Here is a 23,132-nt window from a genome sequence, read left to right as displayed (position 1 = left end):
GACCTTATCTTTTGTGTGTCTTATGCTGCAAATGTGTATAGCATTGCCAAATTAATTTTAGTGGATTGATTGAAATGTGCAGTCACCTTATCACTATGTTGTTACCTGAGGCCATACTTTGGCTATGGCCTCTTCTTACCACTTGGTAATTTGTGTAAATTCCTCTAGCTCTCAGATACATTGATTTGCATTTGTTTACGGTTGTGCCTTGTGGATTAGGAATCTTTAGAAATGTTGGAGAAACAATTTTTTTTTCTGAAAAAGAATAGAAATTTGTGTATTATGTTTTCATTTATTTTGCATATTTTTGTCAGATCAAGAACAACTCTGGGGAACAAACAAGGGGTGTTGAAAAGGGAAGTGGGTGGGGGGTTAGGGTGACTGGGTGACCGGCACTGAGGGGGCACTTGACGGGATGAGCACTGGGTGTTATGCTATATGTTGGCAAATGAAAAATACACACACAAAAAAAGACAACTCTGGGATGTAAAAAATTATGTGAATGCATTAAGTCAACTTGCAAATGAACTATTATTCATTTTTCTTAGCCTATAGATTTGATCTAATAACATGTTTAAACGTAGACTACCGCCTTTTCATTATTTGATTACTTATGTTCTTCTTTCTGGAAAACTTTACTTATGCAAGACTTGAGTTAGCATGTCTAAAAAATGATGTGAAATAAAGAATTTTGATTATATGCCAACAAACTGCACAACCTAGAAGTGGGTTAAATGTGAGAAATATACAATTTTCCAAAATTGAAGCAGGGAGAAATAGAAAATCTGAACAGAGCAATTACAAGTAAAAAAACTGATTCAAAAATTAAAAAAAAAAACTGCCAAAAAACAAAAGCTCAGGATCAGATGGATTTGTAAATGAATTCTACCAGACATTTAAAGAAGAATTAATACTTACTCTCCACAAAGTATTCCAAAAGACAGAAGATGAAGTAAAGCTTCCAAATACATTCTACCATGCCAGCATTATCAAAAGCAGAAAAAGACACCACAATAAAGAAAACTACAAGCCAATATTCCTAAGGAACATAAATGCAAAAGTCCTCAAAAATATATTAGCAAACCACATATAACAATACTTTAAAAATATCATTCACCACAATCAGGTGGAATTTAGTCTAAGGATGCAGGGATGGTTCAATCATCAGACACCACATCAACAAAACCCAGGATGAAAATCATATAATCTCCTCAGTAGATGCAGAAAAACAATTTAAAAACACTCAATATTGGGGCACCTGTGTAGCTCAGTGGTTGAGCATCTGCCTTTTGGCTCAGGTCATGATCCTGGGGTCCTGGGATCAAGTCCCACATTGGACTCCCCACAGGAGCCTGCTTCTCCCTCTGCCTATGTCTCTGCCTCTCTCTCTGTGACTCTTGTGAATAAATAAAATCTTAAAAATAAGTAAAAATAAGAGACTCAATATCCATTCACAATAAAAACTCTTAACAAAATACAGTTAGAGGGAACATATCTCAACATCACAAAGGCCATACATGAGAAACCCACAGTTGACATCATCCTTAATTGTGAAAACCGGGGAGTTTCCCCTCTAAGATCAGGAATAAGACAAGGATGTCTAATTTTGCCACTATTATTCAACATAGTACTACAAGACCTAGCCATAGTAATCAGACAAGAGAAAGAGAAAAGAGCCATGGACATTGGTAAAGAAGAATCCAAACTGTCACTATTTGCAAATGACACAATACTATACATAAAAAATCCTAAAGATGCCACCAAAAAACTATTAGAAGAAATAAATGAATTCAGTAAAGTGGCAGGATACAAAACTAATTCCCAGAAGTTGATAGTGTTTGTATATACTAACAACAAAGTCACAGAAAGAGAAACTAAAAAAATTATAGTACTATTTATAATTGCACCAAAATTAATAAAATGCCTAGGAATAAACTTAACTAAGGAGGTGAAACCCTTGTTCTCTGAAAAGTATAAAATACCGATGAAAGAAATTAAACATGACACAAACAAATGTAAAGATATTCTATGCTCATGGATTGGAAAAACAAATATTGTCAAAATGTCCATGTTACCCAAAACAATCTACAGATTTAATCCAGTACATCATAGATTAGCAGAAGAACAGATCAGTGACCTGGAGGACAACAATAAAGTTAAAAAGGAGAGACAAAAAATTATAAAATATTAAAATGGACTTGGGGTACTCAGCAACACCATCCAGCATAATAACATTTGCGTTATAGGGATTCCAGAAAAGAAGAGAGAGAAAAGGGGGCAGAAAATGTATTTGAAGAAATAATAGCTGAAAACTTCCCAACTCTGGGGAAGGAGACAGACATCCAAATCTAGGAGGCACAGAAAGTCCCCAACAAAATCCACCCAAGGAGGTTCATACCAAGACACATAGTAATTAAGATGGCAAAAAATAATGATAAAGAGAGAACTTTAAAAGCAGCAAGAAAAAAGAAAACAGTCATGTATAAGAGAAACCCTATCAGGTTGTCAGCCAGCCGAGTTTTCAGCAGAAACTTTGTAGTCCAGAATGGAGGGTCATGATAGATTTGAAGTGCTGAAAGGAAAAAATCTGCAGGCAAGATTACTCAATCCAGCAAGACTATCATTCAGGATAGAAAGAGAGAGTTTCCTAGACAAAGTTAAAGGATTTCTTCACTACTAAACCAGTCCTACAAGAAATGTTAAAGAGGGCTCTTCACATAGAAAAGACCATAATCAGGAGTAATAAAAGTATGAAGCACAAAAACAGTAAAGTATATCTGTAAAAATAAGTCAAGGGATTCACAAAATAAAAGGATATAAAGTATGACACCATAGAAGAAAACTGTGGGGTGGGGGAAAGGAGTAAAGAATGGATTTAAACTTAACCATCAACTTAATATAGACTGCTGTATGCATAAGATGTTAGATACAGACCTGATGGTAACCACGAATCGAAAACCAGTGATATATATGCAAAATATAAAGAGAAAGAAATCAAAATATATCACTAAAGAAAGCCAGCAAACTATGAGAGAAGAGAGCAAGAGAAGAAAGGAAGAGAGAACAACAGAATAATCATAAAACATGTAACAAAATGGCAAGACATACATACTTATCATTAATTACTTTGAATGTAAGTGGATTAAACTCTCCAATCAAAAGACACAGGGATGGGCAGCCTGGGTGGCTCAGCGGTTTAGCACCACCTTCAGCCCAGGGTGTGATCCTGGAGACCTGGGATTGAGTCCCATGTCAGGCTCCCTGCATGGAGCCTGCCTCTCCCTCTGCCTGTGTCTCTGCCTCTCTCTCTGTGTGTCTCTCATGAATAAATAAAATATTAAAAAAAAAAAGACACAGGGATACTGAATGGATAAAAAAGCAAGACCCATCTATATGTGGCCTACAAGAGACTCATTTCAGACCCAAAGACATATGCAGATTGAAAGTAAAGGGGTGGAAATTTTTCATTTCCAATGAAAATGTAAGCAAAGAGAAAGCTAAGGTAACAATACTTATATTGGATAAAATAGACTTTAAAACAGAGACAAGGAAGGACACTGTATAATCATAAAGGAAAGATCCCAGCAAGAAGATAAAGAAATAAAATATGTAAAAACTGAAAAAAACGAATAGATTAATTGAGTGAAACCAGGAGCTGGTTCTTTGAAGATCAAAAATATTGATAAAACTTTAGCCAGACTCATCAAAAGAGATAGAATAAAGAGAAATAGGACTCAAATAAACAAAATCAATTCACACCACAGAAATACAAATTATTATAAGAAAATATTATGAAAAATTATATGCCAACAAATTAGACAATCTAGAAGAAATACTTACATTCCTAGAAACACATAACCTCACAAAACTGAGTAAGGAAGAAATAGAAAAATTTGATAGAGGATTGCTGACAATTAAGTTGAATCACTAATTTTAAAACTCAACAAACAAAAGTCCAAGACAACATGGCTTCACAAGTTAATTCTATCAAACATTTATTTTTTTATTATTTTTTTTATTGGAGTTAAATTTGCCAACATATAGTATAACACCCAGTGCTCATTCTGTCAAGGGCCCTCCTCAGTGCATATCACCCAGTCACCCCCCACCCCCGCCCACCTCCCTTTCTACCACCCCTTGTTTGTTTCCCAGAGTTAGGAGTCTTCCATGTTCTGTCTCCCTTTCTGATATTTCTCACTTATTTTTTCTCCTTTCCCCTTTATTCCCTTTCACTATTATTTATATTCCCCAAATGAATGAGACCATATAATGTTTGTCCTTCTCCAATTGACTTATTTCACTTAGCATAATACACTCCAGTTCCATCCACGTCGAAGCAAATGGTGGGTATTTGTCGTTTCTAATGGCTGAGGAATATTCCATTGTATACATAGACCACAGCTTCTTTATCCACTCATCTTTCGATGGACACCGAGGCTCCTTCCACAGTTTGGCTATCGTGGCCATTGCTGCTAGAAACATCAGGGTGCAGGTGTCCCGGCGTTTCATTGCATCTGTATCTTTGGGGGAAATCCCCAGCAGTGCAATTGCTGGGTCGTAGGGCAGGTCTATTCTTAACTCTTTGAGGAACCTCCACACAGTTTTCCAGAGTGGCTGCACCAGTTCACATTCCCACCAACAGTGCAGGAGGGTTCCCCTTTCTCCACATCCTCTCCAACATTTGTTATTTCCTGCCTTGTTAATTTGCCCCATTCTCACTGGTGTGAGGTGGTATCTCATTGTGGTTTTAATTTGTATTTCCCTGATGGCAAGTGATGCAGAGCATTTTCTCATGTGCGTGTTGGCCATGTCTATGTCTTCCTCTGAGATTTCTGTTCATGTCTTTTGCCCATTTCATGATTGGATTGTTTGTTTCTTTGCTCTTGAGTTTAATAAGTAATTTATAGATCTTGGAAACTAGCCCTTTACCTGATACATCATTTGCAAATATCTTCTCCCATTCTGTAGGTTGTCTTTTAGTTTCGTTGACTGTATCCTTTGCTGTGCACAAGCTTCTTATCTTGATGAAGTCCCAATAGTTCATTTTTGCTTTTCTTTCTCTTGCCTTCATGGATGTATCTTGCAAGAAGTTACTGTGGCCAAGTTCAAAAAGGGTGTTGCCTGTGTTCTCCTCTAGGATTTTGATGGAATCTTGTCTCACATTTAGATCTTTCATCCATTTTGAGTTTATCTTTGTGTCTGGTGTAAGAGAATGGTCCAGTTTCATTCTTGTGCATGTGGATGTCCAATTTTCCCAGCACCATTTATTGAAGAGACTGTCTTTCTTCCAATGGATAGTCTTTCCTCCTTTATCGAATATTAGTTGACCATAAAGTTCAGGGTCCACTTCTGGGTTCTCTATTCTGTTCCATTGATCTATGTGTCTGTTTTTGTGCCAGTACCACACTGTCTTGATGACCATAGCTTTGTAGTACAACCTGAAATCTGGCATTGTGATGCCCCCAGCTATGTTTTTCTTTTTTAAAATTTCCCTGGCTATTCGGGGTCTTTTCTGATTCCACACAAATCTTAAGATGATTTGTTCCAACTCTCTGAAGAAAGTCCATGGTATTTTGGTAGGGATTGCATTAAATGTGTAAATTGCCCTGGGTAGCATTGACATTTTCACAATATTAATTCTTCCAATCCATGAGCATGGAATATTTTTCCATCTCTTTGTGTCTTCCTCAATTTCTTTCAGAAGTGTTCTGGAGTTTTTAGGGTACCTTTACCTCTTCGGTTAGGTGTATTCCTAGGTATCTTATTCTTTCGGGTACAATTGTAAATGGGATTGACTCCTTAATTTCTCTTTCTTCAGTCTCATTGTTAGTGTATAGAAATGCCATTGATTTCTGGGCATTGATTTTGTATCCTGCCCCACTGCCAAATTGCTGTATGAGTTCTAGCAATCTTGGGTGGAGTCTTTTGGGTTTTCTATGTGCAGTATCATGTCATCTGCAAAGAGGGAGAGTTTGACTTCTTCTTTGCCAATTTGAATGCCTTTTATTTCTTTTTGTTATCTGATTGCTGAGGCTAGAACTTCTAGTACTATTTTGAATAATAGTGGTGAGAGTGGACATCCTGTCGTGTTCCTGATCTTAGAGGAAGGGCTCCCAGTGTTTCCCATTGAGAATGATATTTGCTATGGGCTTTTCCTAGATGGCTTTTAAGATGCTGAGGAATGTTCCCTCTATCCCTACACTCTGAAGAGTTTGGATCAGGAATGGATACTGTATTTTGTAAAATGCTTTCTCTGCATCTATTGAGGATCATATGGTTCTTGTTTTTTTTGCTGATATGATCAATCACATTGATTGCTTTACGAGTGTTGAACCAGCCTTGCATCCCAGGGATAAATCCCACTTGGTCATGATAAATAATTTTCTTAATGTATTGTTGGATCCTATTGGCTAGTATCTTGTTGAGAATTTTTGCATCCATGTTCATCAGGGATATTGCTCTATAATTCTCCTTTTTGGTGGGGTCTTTGGTTTTGGAATTAAGGTGATGCTGGCCTCATGGAATGAATTTGGAAGTACTCCATCTCTTTTTATCTTTCCAAACAGCTTTAGTAGAATAGGTATGGTTTCTTCTTTAAACATTTGATAGAATTCTCCTGGGAAGCCATCTGGCCCTGGACTCTTGTGTCTTGGGAGGTTTTTGATGACTGCTTCAATTTCCTCCCTGGTTATTGGCCTGTTCAGGTTTTCTATTTCTTCCTGTTCCAGTTTTGGTAGTTTGTGGTTTTCCAGAAATGTGTCCATTTCTTCTAGATTGCCTAATTTATTTGTGTATAGCTGATCATAATATGTTTTTAAAATCGTTTGCATTTCCTTGGTGTTGGTGGTGATCTCTACTTTCTCATTCATGATTTTATTAATTTGAGTCTTTTCTCTCTTCTTTTAAATAAGGCTGGCTAATGGTTTATCTATCATTAATTCTTTCAAAGAACCACCTCCTGGTTTTGTTTATCTGTTCCACAGTTCTTCTGGTCTCTATTTCATTGAGTTCTGCTCGATTTCTTTATTAACTCTCTTCTTTTGCTGGGTGTAGGATCTATTTGCTGTTTTTTCTCCAGCTCCTTTAGGTGCAAAGTTAGCTTTTGTATTTGAGTTCTTTCCAGTTTTTGGATGGATGCTTGTAATGTGATGTATTCCCCCTCAGGACTGCTTTTGCTGTATACCAAAGATTTTGAACGGTTGTATCTTCATTCTCATTAGTTTCCATGAATCTTTTTAATTCTTCTCTAATTTCCTTCTTTAAAATCCTTCTCTAATTTAATTCTTCTCCTAATTTCTCTTCTAATTTCTAATTACCCTTTTGTGTTTTAGCAGGATGGTCCTTAACTTCCACGTGTTTGAAATCCTTCCAAATTTCTTCTTGTGATTTAGTTCTAATTTCAAAGCATTATGGTCTGAAAATATGCAGGGGACGATCCCAATCTTTTGGTATCAGTTAAGACCTGTTTTGTGACCCAGTATGTGGTCTATTCTGGAGAAAGTTCCATGGAACTTGAGAAGAATGTGTATTCAGTTACGTTTGGATGTAAAATTCTGTAAATATCTGTGAAATCCACCTGGTCCAGTGTATCATTTAAAGCTCTTGTTTCTTTGGAGATGCTGTGCTTAGAAGATCTGTCGATTGTAGAAAGTGCTACATTCAAGTCACCAAGTATAAATGTATTATTATCTAAGTATGTCTTAACTTTGGTTATTAATTGATTGATATACTTGGCAGCTCCCACATTCGGGGCATAAATATTCATGATTGTTAGGTCCTCTGTTGGATAAATCCTTTAAGTATGATATAGTGTTCCTCTTCATCTCTTACTACAGTCTTTGGGATAAACTTTAGTTTATCTGATATAAGGATGGCTACCCCTGCTTTCTTTTGAGGGCCATTTGAATGGTAAACGGTTCACCAACCTTTTATTTTCAGGCTGTAGGTGTCCTTAGGTCTAAAATGAGTCTCTTGTAGACAGCAAATAGATGGGTCTTGCTTTTCTTTCCAGTCTGAAACCCTGTGCCTTTTGATGCGGTCATTAAGCCCATTCATGTTCAGAGTTACTATTGAAAGATGTGAATTTATTGTCATCATGATACCTATTCAGTTCCTGTTTTTGTGGATTGTTCCCTTGGACTTCCTCTTTCTTTTACAGAATCCCCTTAGTATTTCTTGCAGAGCTGTCTTGGTGGTCACATATTCTTTCAGTTTCTACCTATCTTGGAAGCTCTTTATCTCCCCTTCTATTCTGAACGAGAGCCTTGCTGGATAAAGTATTTTTGGCTGCATGTTCTTCTCATTTAGGACCCTGAACATATCCTGCCAGCCCTTTCTGGCCTGCCAGGTCTCTGTGGAGAGGTCCGCTGTTAATCTTTCTCCCCATAAAAGTTAGATATTTCTTGTCTCTTGCTGCTTTAAGGATCTTCTCTTTATCTTTGGAATTTGAAAGTTTCACTATTAAATGTGGAGGTGTTGAGTGGTTTTTATTGATTTTAGGGGGGGATTTCTCTATCTCCTGAATCTGAATGCCTGTTTCTCTTTTCAAGTTAGGAAAGTTCTCAGCTATGATTTGTTCATATACATACTCTGGACCTCTCTCCCTTTTGGCGCCCTCAGGAACCCCAATTAAACGTAGATTTTTTTCTTCTGAGGCTGTCATTTATTTCCCTTAACCTATCCTTGTGATCTTTTAATTGTTTTTCTTTTTTCCTCAGTTTCTCTCCTTGCCATCAACTTGTCTTCTATGTCCCTTACTTGTTCTTCTACCTCATTAACCTTTGTTGTTAGGACCTCTAGTTCAGATTGCATCTCATTTAATTGATTTTTACTTTCTGCCTGATCATATCTAATTTCTGCCTGATTAGATCTAAATTCTGCAGTCATGAAGTCTCTTGATTCCTTTATGCTTTTTTTCTAGAGTCACCAGTAGCATTATAATTGTGCTTCTGAATTAGCTTTCTGACATTGAATTGTAATCCAAATTTTGTAACTCTGTGGGAGAGAGGACTGTTTCTGATTGTTTTCTTTTGAGGTGAGTTTTTCCTTCTAGAGCAGTGCAGAGTCGCCAAAAACAAGTTGTACTGGGAAAAGGAGAAAAAGAAGAGAAAAAAGAAGAAGAAAAAAAAAGAAGAAGAAAAAAAAAAAGAGAACAAAAAGGGGGGGGAAGCAAACAGAAAACAAAAAAAACAAGGGGACTATCCTCTGATTCTATAGACTGTAAATCCCTCGACTTCCCCTGGAACTTTCCAGTGCTGCTTGGTCAATAACTTGTTTTTCCCCTGTCCATCTAGCTGGTCTTCTGGGGGAGGGGCCTGCTGTGTTGATTTTCAGGTGTGAGCACCTGGGGGAGCTGCCCAGCCCCCTGCCTGGTGCATGGATTAGTGGTAGCTGTTTAACCTGTTTATCCGGTGAGGCCACTGTTAGGCTCAGTGGGGATTGTTTATTCTGTGAGGGCCCAGGAGGAACAACCCCATTGGCGGTGGCCAGCTCTCCAGCCCGGGAGTCAGCTCCCGCAGTAACTACAGCAGCTCTCAGTCCGCAGGGGCCTGGATGCTCCGGGGGCGGGGCCGCTGACCTGCACAGCTCAGGGCCGCCCAGCGGCAGGATCGTCCTTGCTGCCCTGTGTCCTCCTGGCTTCTGCCTGTCCCGGGGGAGGCCGGATCCTGGGCTGTGTCCCCGGCGCCCTGTGCTCCCGGGCCTGCGCTGTTGGATTTGCGCTCCCAGCTGCGCAGCCCCCTCCGCGGAGCTGCCGCCCGAGCCCCTCCAAGCTGCTCCCGGGGCTCCACCTGGCGCGTGCTGCAGCCCTTTAGGGAGCTCGGCCGTGGGTGTGGTGCTCTCTCCCCGGGTGCACAGGTGTCTGTTAGTGTCCCAGGGAGCCCGAGGGCATCCCCGCCCTCCTGGGGTCCTGCTCCAACTCCCTGCGGGCCCCTTTCCGCCCGGGAAGATTGGTGAAGCTCCTGCTTCTCCAGGACTGGGCTCTCCTGTCCTGGGGGTACACGTCCAGGCCTTAGCCCGGCTCCTTGCGGGGCCCCTCCCCCTTGGATGCCTTTTGTTTCTTTATTTCTTTTTCCCCGTCTTCCTACCTTGATAGACTTGATAGAAGCACGAACTCTTCTCACTGTAGCATTCAAGCTGTTCTCTCTTTAAATCTCAGGCCGAATTCGTAGATTTTCAGTATGATTTGAAGGTTATCTAGGTAATTTGGTGGGGACGGGTGACTTGGGGACCCTACTCTTCCGCCGTCTTGCCCCCTCCCCCCTCTATCAGACATTTAAAGAAGAGTTAATAGTGAGTCGTCTCAAACTGTTACAAAAAAATAGAAGAGGGAAAGCTTTCAAATTCATTCTATGAGGCCAACATTACATTGATGCTAAAACCAAATAAAGGCACTACAAAAAAAAAAAAAAAAAAAGAGAACTCAGGCCAATATCTCTGATGAACATAGGTGCAAAAATCCTCAACGATATATTAGCAAAGCAAATCCAGCAATATATTAAAAAATCATTCACCATGATCAAGTGGAATTTAATCCTGGGATGCAGGTGTGGTTCCATATTCACAAATCCATCAAGGTAAATACGTGACATCAACAAGAGAAGGAATGAAAACCATATGATCATTTCAATAGATGCAGAAAAACTATTTGACAATGTACTACATCCTTTCATGATAAAACCCCTTAGCAAAATAAGATTAGAGAGAACATACTTCAGCATAATAAAGACCATATATGAAAACACCCACATTATACTGAATTGTGAAAAACTGAGAGCTTTTCTTCTAACGTCAAGAACAAGACAAGGATGTCTACTCTTACCATTTTTATTCATCATAGTACTGGAATATTTAGCCACTGCATCAAGAAAAGAAATAGGAATAAATGGCATTTGAATTGGTAAGGAAGTACTAAAACTTGCACTATTCACAGATAACATGATAGTATAAGCAGGAAACCCTAAAGACTCTACAGAAACTAGGAAAATGGATCAATGAATTCAGTAAGATTTCAGGATACAAAATCAATACGCAGGAATCCATTGCATTTCTATACACTAATACTGAAGTAGCAGAAAGATAAATTAAAAAAAATCTCATTACAATAGCACCAAAAATGATAAAATACATAAGAATAAGCATAACCAAGGAGGTGAAAGACCTATACTCTGAAACCATAAAACATTGATGAAAGAAATTGAAGATGAAACAGATGGATATTCTATTCTCAAGGATTGGGGGAAAATATTGTTAAAATTTTAAAGAAATTTAAAAATTTAATGCAATCTCCATAAAATTCCCAACAGCATTTTTCATTGAACTAGAACAAATAATCCTAAAATTTGTATAGAACCACAAAGACCCAAGGAACAAAACTAGAATTACAATCCCAGATTTCAAGATATGCTTAAAAGCTGTAGTAATCAAAACTATAGTACTACCACAAAAATAGACACATAGATTAATGGAAAAGAATAGAGAATCCAAAAGTTAACCTATGATTATATGGTCAATTAATCTTTGACATAGGTGGCAAGAATATGCAATGGGGAAAAAGGCAGTCTCTTCAACAAATTGTGTTGGGAGAACTGGACAGCTACATGCAAAAGAAACTAGAACACTTTTACACCATACACAAAAATAAACTCACAATGGATTGAAGTTTATGAGATCTGATGATAAATTTTCCAGAAGAGACCACAGGCAATCATTTTTTGACATCTGCCGTAACAACGTTTTTCTAGGTATATCTCCTAAGGCAAGGGAAATAAAAGCAAAAATTAACTATTGGGACTACATCAAAATAAAAACTAAAAGACAACTTATTGAATGGTAGAAGATATTTGCAAATGACATATCTGATAATGGGTTAGTATACAAAATAAAAGTGAACGCCAAAAAATAAATTAAAAAATGGGCAGAAGACATGAACAGATATTTCTCCAAAGAAGATGGCCAACAGACACATTAAAAGCTACCCAAGATCACTTGTCATCGGGGAAATGCAAATCAAAATCACAATGAGATATCACCTCACACCTGTCAGAAAAGCTAAAAAAAAAAAAAAAAAGAACAAGTGTTGGTGAGGAAGTGGAGAAAATGGAAATTTTGTGCACTGTTGATGGGAATGCAAACTGGTATAGCCACTGTGGAAGACAGTATGCAGGTTCCTCAATACATTAAAAATAGAATTATCATATGATCTCATAATTCTGCTACTGGATATTTACCCAAAGAATATGAAAACAGTAATTGGAAAGATATATACACCCCTATGTTTATTGCAACATTATTTACAATAACCAAGATATGGAAGCATCCCAAGTGTCCATCAATAGATGAGTAGATAAAGAAGTGATATATATATATATATATATATATATATATATATAAAATGGAATATTATTCAGCCATAAAAAGAGTGAAATATTGCCATTTGCAACAATATGGATGGATCTAGAGGGCACAATGCTACGTGAAATAAGAGAAAGACAAATACCATATGACTTCACTCATACATAGAGTTTAAGAAAAAAACCACAAAGGAACAAGGAGAAAAAGATACAAACCAGAAAAAAACAGACTCAGCTCTAGAGAACAAATTGATGGTTACCAGATGGGAGATGGGTAGGGCAGATGGATGAAATAGGTTACGGGGATTAAAGAGTAAACTATTGTGATGAGCGCTGAGTAATGTACAGAATTGTTGAATCACTGTATTTTACATCTGAAACTAATAAAGCACTATATTAACTATACTGGAATTAAAATAAAATAATAGCAGAGCATAAGAAATATAGTCAATGATATTATAATAATAATGTAATGAGTAGCTATACTTGTGGTGAACATGGTGTAGTAATAAACTTATGAAATCACTAAGTTGTACACCTGAAAGTAATGTAACATTGTGTGTCAACAATACTCAAATTAAAAAAAAAAGTTTCGACAACATTTGTCAGAAAGAAATAGAAATTCTATTTCTCAAGAAAAAATAAATTCTTTTTTTTAACAGAAAGAGTGATCAAATATGCATGAAAGGTAGAGACATAGAGACAACATCCATAGAAAATGAAAAGAAAATATGGGCTCAGATGTACTTTCACTGAAGCCAAGACTTCTCGTAAAGAGAAAGCTCTGAAATCTCAAATTTGTGGGAAAAACTCTCCCTGGCAATTAGTTACTTTTAGTGGTTGGCAAGAGATTGAATAAACTTCTCTACAATGTGTCAGATGTCTTCAGTTTCACTCAACTGCCACACACACTACCCACATAACAGTAACTGGCTCTGGTTGGTTCAACAAAGATGCTCTTGTGGTTAAGACTGAAATAAATTTCTTCCTTTTCTAGTCCTAGAGAAGAGAAACAATAGTGAGATTTACAATAAAAATTAAGCCATTCAGAAAGAGGAATTTGCTTTTTCATCTTCTTATCTGAAACATTCAGACAATACTTTTGGTAATATTCTCATTACTCTCAGGGGAAAAAAATTGAGTAAACTCTATAAAAGTGGAACCTGCACATTTTACTCAACATAGACTACATGTTTTAGCAACAAACAAAAAAATTTCTTTCAGTAGCAATTCCATTTGGTTAATGGTTGGCAAAACTAGTTCCAGTTTTGATAGAAGTCATATGAATGATTTTCCACCCAGTCTAACTGAGAATAACTAATGTTGTAAAGGAAGAGCCACAGATTAAAATGAGGCAAGATTTACTTTTCATCTCCACAGAAAATTAAAAAGTAAGAATGATATCAAACTCACTGTAGTCTGAATTAGCTATTGATATGCTTGCCGCACTGGGATCTGTTGCAAGCAGGATTATTCATCCACATAGCCTACCAACCCAATTAAGGAATTAATATATGATGGTATAAGCTAAGGTGGAAGTTGGAGAGAGACTGTGACTTCTAGAAATTTTTGGTGATGAGTCATATTAAGAATATTACCTATAGAAGCATAAAGGTATTTGCTTAAACAAAAAGATATTTTCTCTGAGAGACTAAAAGCAATTGCTTCTGTTTTGGAATAAAAATAGTATTTGGATTTTTTTTTTTTTTGTATTTGGAAAATTTACTCCAAGTCTAGTTCTTTTTTCTTGTAAGTGATAGATTAGGGGCACCTGGCTGGCTCGGTTGTTAGAGCATATGATTCTTGATCTCAGGGTTGTGAGTTTGAGCCCTACATTGCATATAGAGATTACTTAAAAATAAAGTATTAAAAAAATAAAAGGATATATTAATGTGTGCATTTGTTTCCTTTGCCTGCATAATAAAGTAACAAGAACTGGTGGCTTAAAATTAAAGAAACTTATTGTCTCATAGTTCTGGAAGCTAGAGGTTCAAAACTGGTAGGGTTGGTCCTCTGAAAGAGGGAAGAGGAACTGTAAGGGGAAGTTTGTTCTATGCTTCTCTCCCAGTTTGTGAAGGATCACTGGCAATCTTTGGCTTATTCCTATCACCACCTATACTTCACATAGTGTTTTCTCTGTCTCTTCTTCTCTCTCTTCATATCGTCTTTCCTTATGCAGGTTTGTCTGTGTCCAAATTTCCCTTTTTTATAAGGATGCCAGTCAAATCGGATTAGACTCCATTTTAACTTGATGACCTCATTTTAATTTGATTATCTCTGTCTGTAGTGATTCTATTTTTAAATAAGGTTGTATTCTGAGGTACTGTGGGGTTAGAATTTCAATATATCTTTTTCTAGGGGATGCATTTCAGCCCATAATAATGTGTTATCAGTAAAGTTCTTTTTTAAGGAAATGTGATTCCTAATGTTTCATGCAGATGCAGAAGTTGGTTCACAGATCTTATGCACAGAAACAGTGCAAATTCTCTTACTGGTGGAGGCTTTCTGAAACTATAGGCCCATGATAACTGAAACTTGCTGGAGTTACTATAGGTATTAGAGACACTGATCACTTTGTTAGACAGTAAAACAATAGTATTTCATCAAAGGTAGCTTTTCATTAAAAGAGGGTAGCTATAGAAACTCCATTAATAAGGAAGAGAAAGTAGGCTGCTGCTTCTTTTATTTGTCTAAATTCAAATGCAGCGGGAAAGGGACTCTTTGCTCCCCAGTGCTGTTCCCTCGATAGCACTATTTTAGCACCATGAACAAGCAATTATAACTATCTACCACAAGACTTCTCCTTTTAAAGTTCATACTCAAACTATCTTTCCAATAGCTGGCTAGCCTCCATGGTCCCTGCTCATGGACTCTAGTAATAACCACAACTAGCTCATAGTAGGTCTTTCCACTCCTTTCTTATTCCTGCTACTGTAACTAGTTTTACTAGAACTATCTGACATAGGCACAGGTCAGTGATTTCTTCTATTCTCTCTGTCCTATGTGCGTTTGCAATGCATGTGACCCCCCCTCCCCCCACACACACATACACACACCGGTGACCTCTCTATACCTTTAAAGATATAACTGCTTGTTCATATATGGCAACAATCTGTATTCAGTGAGAGTTTACTGCTTCACTCCAGACAATACTGTGATAGCAGACTGCAGATATCCTTGAAAAGTTCTTGTACATTCACCAATGTTCTTCATTTAATTCAGTTAGTGCTATGAAGCCAAAAAAGGTTTTGGACCAAGCCATTAATTGAAATTTATAAATATTAAACTGTAAACAAGACATTGGAAGAATGAGAAGAGGGAAAAATGCTAAGTAAGTAGCTGCCTATTGCATCCACCCCTAAGTGACCCTCACTCTTCAATCAGTGACTTGATTTTGATATCAGAGTAACTTGCTCATGGACTCTAACCTTAAAGTGTTGAAGAGATACTTTAACATTCTTATGTGGCTGATGACTTATAAAATTCTAACTCCTCCTTTCCTAACAGCCAAGTTATAACAATATTCTTAGCCATAAATATGACTTCAAGTGGATTTAAAAAAAATCTACCCACATTTGATGAAAAATAGCTGTAGAAGATTTTATACTATATTTAATTTAGTTTTACCAATGCCCATATTATGAAAATATGGTCTTCTAGACCATTTTACTTTTTTTTTAAAAGGAAAATGGCAGGAACTTGATCAGCCACTTATACAGGTAGACTTTAGAAAGAAAATAGGCCAATGATTTGACTTGGAGTGTGAAAGAAGACAAACATGAAAGAAATAAAACCCTAAAGTTAGTGTTGGAATTCTGTAGCCAATTACTAATGTCAGAAAATTTCTCACAGTGGGGGCCAAAGGGAGAAAAAACTCAATAGGGCATCTGTTAGCATCCTCCCAGGCACCTGGAGGAGCATGAGGCCAATTGTGCATCTTTCAGAGCCCACATGTTTCTTACCTTGATTTAAATACACTCAGCAATCAGCAGCTGGGTTTTATCTTATTATTTATAATTTATGAGTATTCTTATGCCCGTGAAATAATCACAATTTCCAATATGCAATTTCTTTTTCCTGGTTTGTCACCAATTTCACTGTGTTCTTGGCCATTCAGCCATTCCTTGGTTTCTTCATTTGCAAGAATGGATATTACACTTGTCACTTCCTTCTCCCAGACCTCTGGGAAGATTAATGACAAAATATACTTAAAACTTGTTGGACATTTTGGAAACAAGGTGCTACATATGCATAGTATTTCATCCTTATTGATTTTCACTTTTGAAGGAAAATTAAGTAAAATGAACACAGCTGGGCCTTAGGTTAGAGCAGGGTGCAGGGGCTAAAACTAACATTTGGGAAAACAATTCCTCTTACTTTGGAAGAGGTTTTCTTTTCAAGGACCTTACAAATGAGATCCTGGATATTTTCTTTTCATAACCGATTCTCTTTGTGATGATTCTCATTGTCCTCTCAGAATTTCCTTATAGCATGTAAAGTGTATGATTTTTCTCGATAATTTATAGAAACTGTTACAAAAAATAGAAGATTCTTAAAAATAAAAAAGTGGCAAGTGATCTCTCTCTCTCTCTGTGACTATCATAAATAAATTAATTAATTAAAAATTAAAAAAAAGTGGCAAGTGAAAGTATGCAAGATGGCATTTCTATGAAAAAAAACAAGGAAAGAAAGTAGCTTTTATCATTATGTTCTTTGAAGAAATAAAGTTCATATAATTTTTTTTAATTTTTATTTATTTATGATAGTCACACACAGAGAGAGAGAGGCAGAGACGTAGGCAGAGGGAGAAGCAGGCTCCATGCACCAGGAGCCCGATGTGGGATTCGATCCCGGGTCTCCAGGATCGCGCCCTGGGCCAAAGGCAGGCGCTAAACCGCTGCGCCACCCAGAGATCCCTGAAGAAATAAAGTTCAGATGTTAGTCTGGACTTTTGAAATTGTAGAAATGTCTAACAATATCAAAATAATTCCATTTCTCAGAGTAGAGACTAGGAAACATTCTCACATGGATCATTGGTGTAAGGAGACACTTAGGATTCATAAGAGGGAAAAAAAAAAAAGGATTCATAAGAGGTCCCTTCAAACATGTCACCTTTGATTCCATGTGCAGGGGTACCTATAGCCAACTAACATGCTCTAACATTTTATTGAATTCCTACAGTGTTCTTTATATTTACATACATTATCTTGTTTAATCTTCACAAAAATTCCATTATTTTCCTCATTTCCAAAGTTAGGTTAAATAAGTTGCCTTAGTTTGCAAAGCTAGGAAGAAGAGCCTAGATGGAAAGTTATCTGGCACAAGTCTGTGTCTATCATTGTTATATCCTATTGTTTCTGAGAGAAGAAACTCAAAAGCTGATCCTATATTCAATGAGTGTGCTTTTGTTAAAACAAGTGTCTAATTCCTCCACTAGGTTGCAAACTCGTTTGGAGGGCATTAAATGTGTCATTATGCATCTTTGTGAGAAAACCAATCATAAGCCCTGCATCTGTGCATAGGAAAGATGTCCCCAAAGGAGATACTGTTATTTCCTTGATCTAGATAAAGGATGTGAAGCTTCAAGGCATTAAGCAATGTGTCCATAATCCTGTATCTGACAAAGAGCAAAGCCAGGACTGTCGTGCAGGACTTCAGACTCTGGTTCATGACTCTTTCCATGACACTGCAGCCTCCTCCACTTGTTTTTTTCTCTGTATTACTAGGTTTATAATATTATAAAGTTCTTGATCACATATTAAGCTCTGTAGGAAACTTTAAGGAACATGCTATGTAAACTGAAGTAATAGGTACATTTAGCCTTCAAAGGACAGATAGGTAAGTAGGCATTTATATTGCATATTGCAAGGTACCGTGTATATTGCTAAATACATTACTAATCACATTCAATTTAATTTTCTTAACTATTCTATGATGTGGCAGTGAGTATATTCCCACTTTACAGATTAGGAAACTAGTCCAATAGAGGTTAAATTACCTCTTCAAGGTCACATAACCACTTAAACCCAGGTCAGCCTGACTCTAAAAACTGAATTAATGTAACTACACTAAAATGATAACATAGTAGTGTCTCTCAAAGCTTTACTTTAATTGTACAATGAATGACCAAGACTATTTTCTATCTTAGTTAAGAGAGGCAGATTTTATTGAACCTTTTTGTAGTTCATTGTCAAAATAATATTTTTACTGAATGTGAAATTAATTTAATTTGAATTTCACATTAATTTGAATGTGATTACTACTTATTAATGAAGTGAATTGAAAAAAGATGGAAGTTTATTACACAACAGTTCCTTCTGAGAGGGCTAGAACTCTTTGTCTGCATTCTTTTGTCTTCTTCCAGGCTGCTAGGAGTGTTCACCCATGGGAGACCCATCAGCTCTATCAGAAGTTCTGGCCTCTCTTCAGCATCAGATAATCACTGGTTTCCCATTTCCACCCACCTGGCCTTCCTATTGCAAATCGCTGACATCCTTCCTTTCAGTGAGAGCCAGTAACTCCAATCCCTTTCTGTCTTCTGCTTCAGCTTGCTCTTCTTTTTATCATAGAGCTTTCATACCCACACTTAAAGAGAAACATGCTGCCAAGATGCAAGCAGGCGCCACCTCTGCTTTTGCTACTACTGGCTAAAAGCCTAGACCAATGACGGTTAGGCAAGAATAAGATTCCTGGCACACCTGGGAAAGGAGCATGTTGGGGCATAAAGAGTGAACATGATAAAATACTGGCACAGGAAAGTGGAATAGCAACTGGTGTGTGGAAAGTGTCATTAATGTTCTAAGGATGATCTAAAGTCATTCTTGATATGTAATCTGTAGGATGAAACTACCAATCCAAGAATTTATTTTTATGGTTGTCTTGCTTCACAATAAAGAGATGGGATGCCACATATCAGCCAGGTTGTGAAAAATGTCAGACAGAAGTTTGAAACATTTACTTCTTTGATTTTGGATGTGGACAGTGGTATATCACATCCATGCATGTATCTGGGGTATCTTAAAGAATTAGTCTTACCTCCTGAAATGAATGCTCAAAGCTTCATGTCTCAGGCTCCAGGATCCCCACACTTTGACCATTGTTGAGGTGTAGGGTAGAGATGAGGGAATACATCTAGCTCCTGCACATCCCCTCCCTGATATAGCACTTGGAATATGCTTACTGAACCTGGAAAAGGTCATACTATCCCCCAGAGACTGGCCAGGAGTAGTACCAGGTTGCCAGATCTTGGTTGGGGAACTGGATTTGGGACTTTCCACACGAAGTCTGGTGTGACGTTTTTACTTGCTTAAACTGGTGGCCTCTGGGGTAGAGGGACAACAGTAATCTCTATCTTATTCTTCTGCTGCTATCTTTGGTGCAGCACCATGCTCAAATTGAACTGAGATCTTTTGTGTGGTTAGAGATCTTTCAGATCCTTCTTTCTAGTTAGAATGAAGATGTTTCTACTGAAACCTTTAGAATGAAGATGTTTCTACTGAAATCTGAGCATCATTACCTTGCCAAATCAATATAATTGGGGCTGAATCATCTCTTCTTGTCCCCAACTTGTGTATTAAGGAGATTGTCTTTGTTTTAGCTATTCTTCTGCAATTATAATTCAATTCACAAGTGCTTCTCTCAATCAAAATATTTTATGCTAAACTGGCCAGACTTATGCATATCCAGAGCCATTCTAGCCTCCTAGTACCAGCAGACCTTCTTCAGAGAGCCAGTTTGCTAGAGGAGACTGGCAACAGACAGGGATTGGTGTCTAGTTGCCTCATAAATGCAGAATATTTATATAAAGTTAGGAGGTCAGGCTCTGGAGTCACAGTGATGGTTTCAAACCTTTCCCTGATAGTAGCTGTGTGACTTTGGCCAAGTTACTTAAGCTTTCTGAGCCTTGTTTGAAAATAGACACTAATCTCTATCTGATAGACCATGGTAATAGAGGGTGTTAGGCTGTCAAGGTTACTGTAGATATGTGGTACTTTCAATACAGCCTAGAAGTCTTGGCTCCACCCTGCCAGGAAGGCACTGTCCACATAGCTGTGAATGTTGCTACTAGCAGTGTTACTACCATGAATTGAGCAGAGAAGAGCAAATGGGGTCAGCATACATATTAATCAGAAAGACTTGTAAAACCCTAGCTATCTCTATTTAACCAACCCAACTTCCCATTCATGGAAATATTTGGGAGAAATTTTAGTTACAGGTAAGACATAATGCAAATGAGGATGAAACCAAATAAATACTGTATTTTGACTATTATTAATGTTAGCTATTATGCTTTATATACCCAGGGCTGTTGTGGTCCATGAAACACCTGTTACATATTTATATATCTGAGCCTTTCTTTGTCATTTTATGTACAGCCACTGTTTTGGCTGCAGAGTTCATATAAGAAGAAAAGATGAAATAATTAAGTCAAATGCTATGATTTCCCAAAATTAACAGTGGGCTTTCAATTTTTTATTCCAGTCTCTCCCTCTAGCATTTTCATTTTCACAGGTGAGTTCAGTTCATCCTGAAATTTAAGTAGAATGAAGAACAGGCAAACTCAAATAGAAAAATAAATCCAGGTCATCCAAACTGAAATTGTATTTTGGGTCATCTGTGAAATGTCTTTGACCTCCTTTTGTTTCCACAGCTGTAAAATGGAAAAAAATTACAGCTGATTCCATAATTTTAAGGGTTATGAACAAAGTACTAGAAAGTATTTTTAAAATGAAAGTCATGCCCATTTTATTCTCAGCTTTAAGCACAAAATTGGCACAAAATAAGCAGTTAAATAGTCGGTTTCATGAGTAAAATAGTATTGTATGTGGTTCTTTGTTTACCCAGGAAACTCTACTGTGGAGCAGAAAAAACACTTCATTGGGAGTCAGGAAACCTGGATTCTAGTACCAGAATGACCTTGGATTAATGAGGTAACTTCCCTTCTTAGAACTTTATGTTCCTTATTCGCCACTTGAAGGAGCTGATGCTCTCTGATTCCTCCTTTCATTGCCAACACATTAATGATTTCATTCAATCAATAATGTAGAAGGATTATAGTATCAACAGTTCTCTTCTGAGATCTAGTAGAGGTCAAATGGTTCAGAAAGGTAGGGGAAGGGGGAAGAGAGGGAGGGAGAGGAAGATATGGGAGAAGAGGAAGAAAAGGATAGGAAGAGAAAGAAGGAAAAGGAAGATTCCTTTAGATGCCATGGAGCAGTACTAGCCCCACGTGATATTATGAAATAACTATAGTTTATCGTTGTACTTCTCACCATTTTGTATTCCTTTAGTTCCCAGAAACCATGCTCTTTCCAGATATCCAGATGACAGTGACTAGCTATCGTTCTAATCTTCCCACCCTCCCCCTAGGTGCACCCTCCCCCAATAGGCCCCCTACCTAAAAATCTCCTCTTTCCTCTTCCAATCTAACCAACCACACATATGAACCCAGCTGCAAGTTGGAAGATACTTAGCTAATTAATTAATGCCTAAATGATAGTAATTTAATCTTTAACCCTCCTCCAGACACTTAATCAGTTATACACTTTTTAAAAAGGGTGCCTGCAACTAGCTTTTTAACAGAAAGTGAAGTGCAGGGCATATCCAAGAGGTTGGTGTACCACCTCTAGATTCAGAGTTGCATGGTACCACCAGAGCCATGCAGGTCCCTTGGGATTCTGCTCCCCACAGGAGTTCCCTGGATGTGCCTCCTGCTTCCTGAGCTTCTCATTCTTTTTTGTCTGAATGCAAATATGCTAGTAAGTGAGTATCTATCACAGTAGCTCCCTTGGGGCACCACAAATTCTTCATGAACTTAATCAGGATATAAATAAACAAATATAACCAAACAAATGAATAAATAATCCACAGGTTACTTGGTAATGTCATTAGTGGCTCTGACTATGGGAGTGGAAAGAGTAGAGCCTGTGGCTTCTAAGTTAACAAATGCTTGGATCTTTTAGCATCAAAATAATAATGAAGGGCAATCAATGTTGACCTGGGATGAAGAATAACTAAGTGTTTTCTTAGACTATCTGCTTTCCTTCAAAAATCTATTTATTCCCAGCCAAGTATTAAATGTTAGAGTGAGACACATGGGAACCAGAGTTTTTCTGCTTCATCCTATAGCCTTCCTTCCTCTTTCCAAACCCATTTCAGTAGATGTGGCTCAAGCTAGAAATCCTGTTGTAGCTGCAACCAGAAGGCAAGGACCCCAGCTCCTCCACTACATTAGAGGAAGGATCAGTTGTTGTCTCCCAATAATTGCAATAGCAGATGAGAGCTGGAATCTAAGGAGTTATGAAGACTCTCAGCTATGGCCATAACTTAACTCCAAACCCTGATTACACTGGGGAGTACTGGTACTTCCCTAATTATGCAGCTAAAAGCCAACAACACATGGACTGTATCTTACTTCCAGAGCCTGACACTCCTGCCTGCTGCTCCAGAATGCAGTCAGCAGTGGGAGACACCTACATCTTCTTGTCTCTTAAGATTGTCTCCAGAGAGATTGTTCTAGAAGGCTTTGTTTGTGTGCTGCCTGGTCGTTTTCTGTTGTTTGTACAATAGGATACCAAATAAATATTCCTCATCTAGTTTGTTGCTTCCTAAAATTTTTTATATTCCTGAGAAATCCTATATGGTCATTTTATATGCAGTCGTGGAAAAATCTCATATACAATTCCTGGAAGTCTCTGGAGAGGCTGAAGATGGATTCAGGGGACCCTAGGTCAAGAACCCTGATAGAAGGAGCCATCCTTGCTCAGGTAAAGCAATGCTAGA

At 37.6% G+C, this 23,132-nt stretch overlaps 1 long non-coding RNA gene across 2 annotated transcripts in view; it reads left to right on the top strand.

Moving 5' to 3' along the window:
* LOC140608373 (uncharacterized) overlaps positions 1-22,932 on the top strand; it is a 39,660-nt gene extending 16,728 nt beyond the window's left edge. Inside the window, exons 3-4 of one of the 2 annotated variants that reach the window (XR_012010386.1) lie at positions 21,195-21,280; positions 22,512-22,932. This is a non-coding gene — a long non-coding RNA (uncharacterized lncRNA). Of the gene's footprint in view, positions 1-21,194; positions 21,281-22,508 lie in introns of both variants that reach the window. The other variant, XR_012010385.1, reaches the window with a different exon arrangement.
* The last annotated feature ends 200 nt before the right edge of the window (positions 22,933-23,132 follow it).

The sequence above is a fragment of the Canis lupus genome, chromosome 17 (genome assembly GCF_048164855.1).
Source record: "Canis lupus baileyi chromosome 17, mCanLup2.hap1, whole genome shotgun sequence".
Classification (NCBI taxonomy): domain Eukaryota; kingdom Metazoa; phylum Chordata; class Mammalia; order Carnivora; family Canidae; genus Canis; species Canis lupus.
This window is presented reverse-complemented; position numbering and strand designations above follow the sequence as displayed.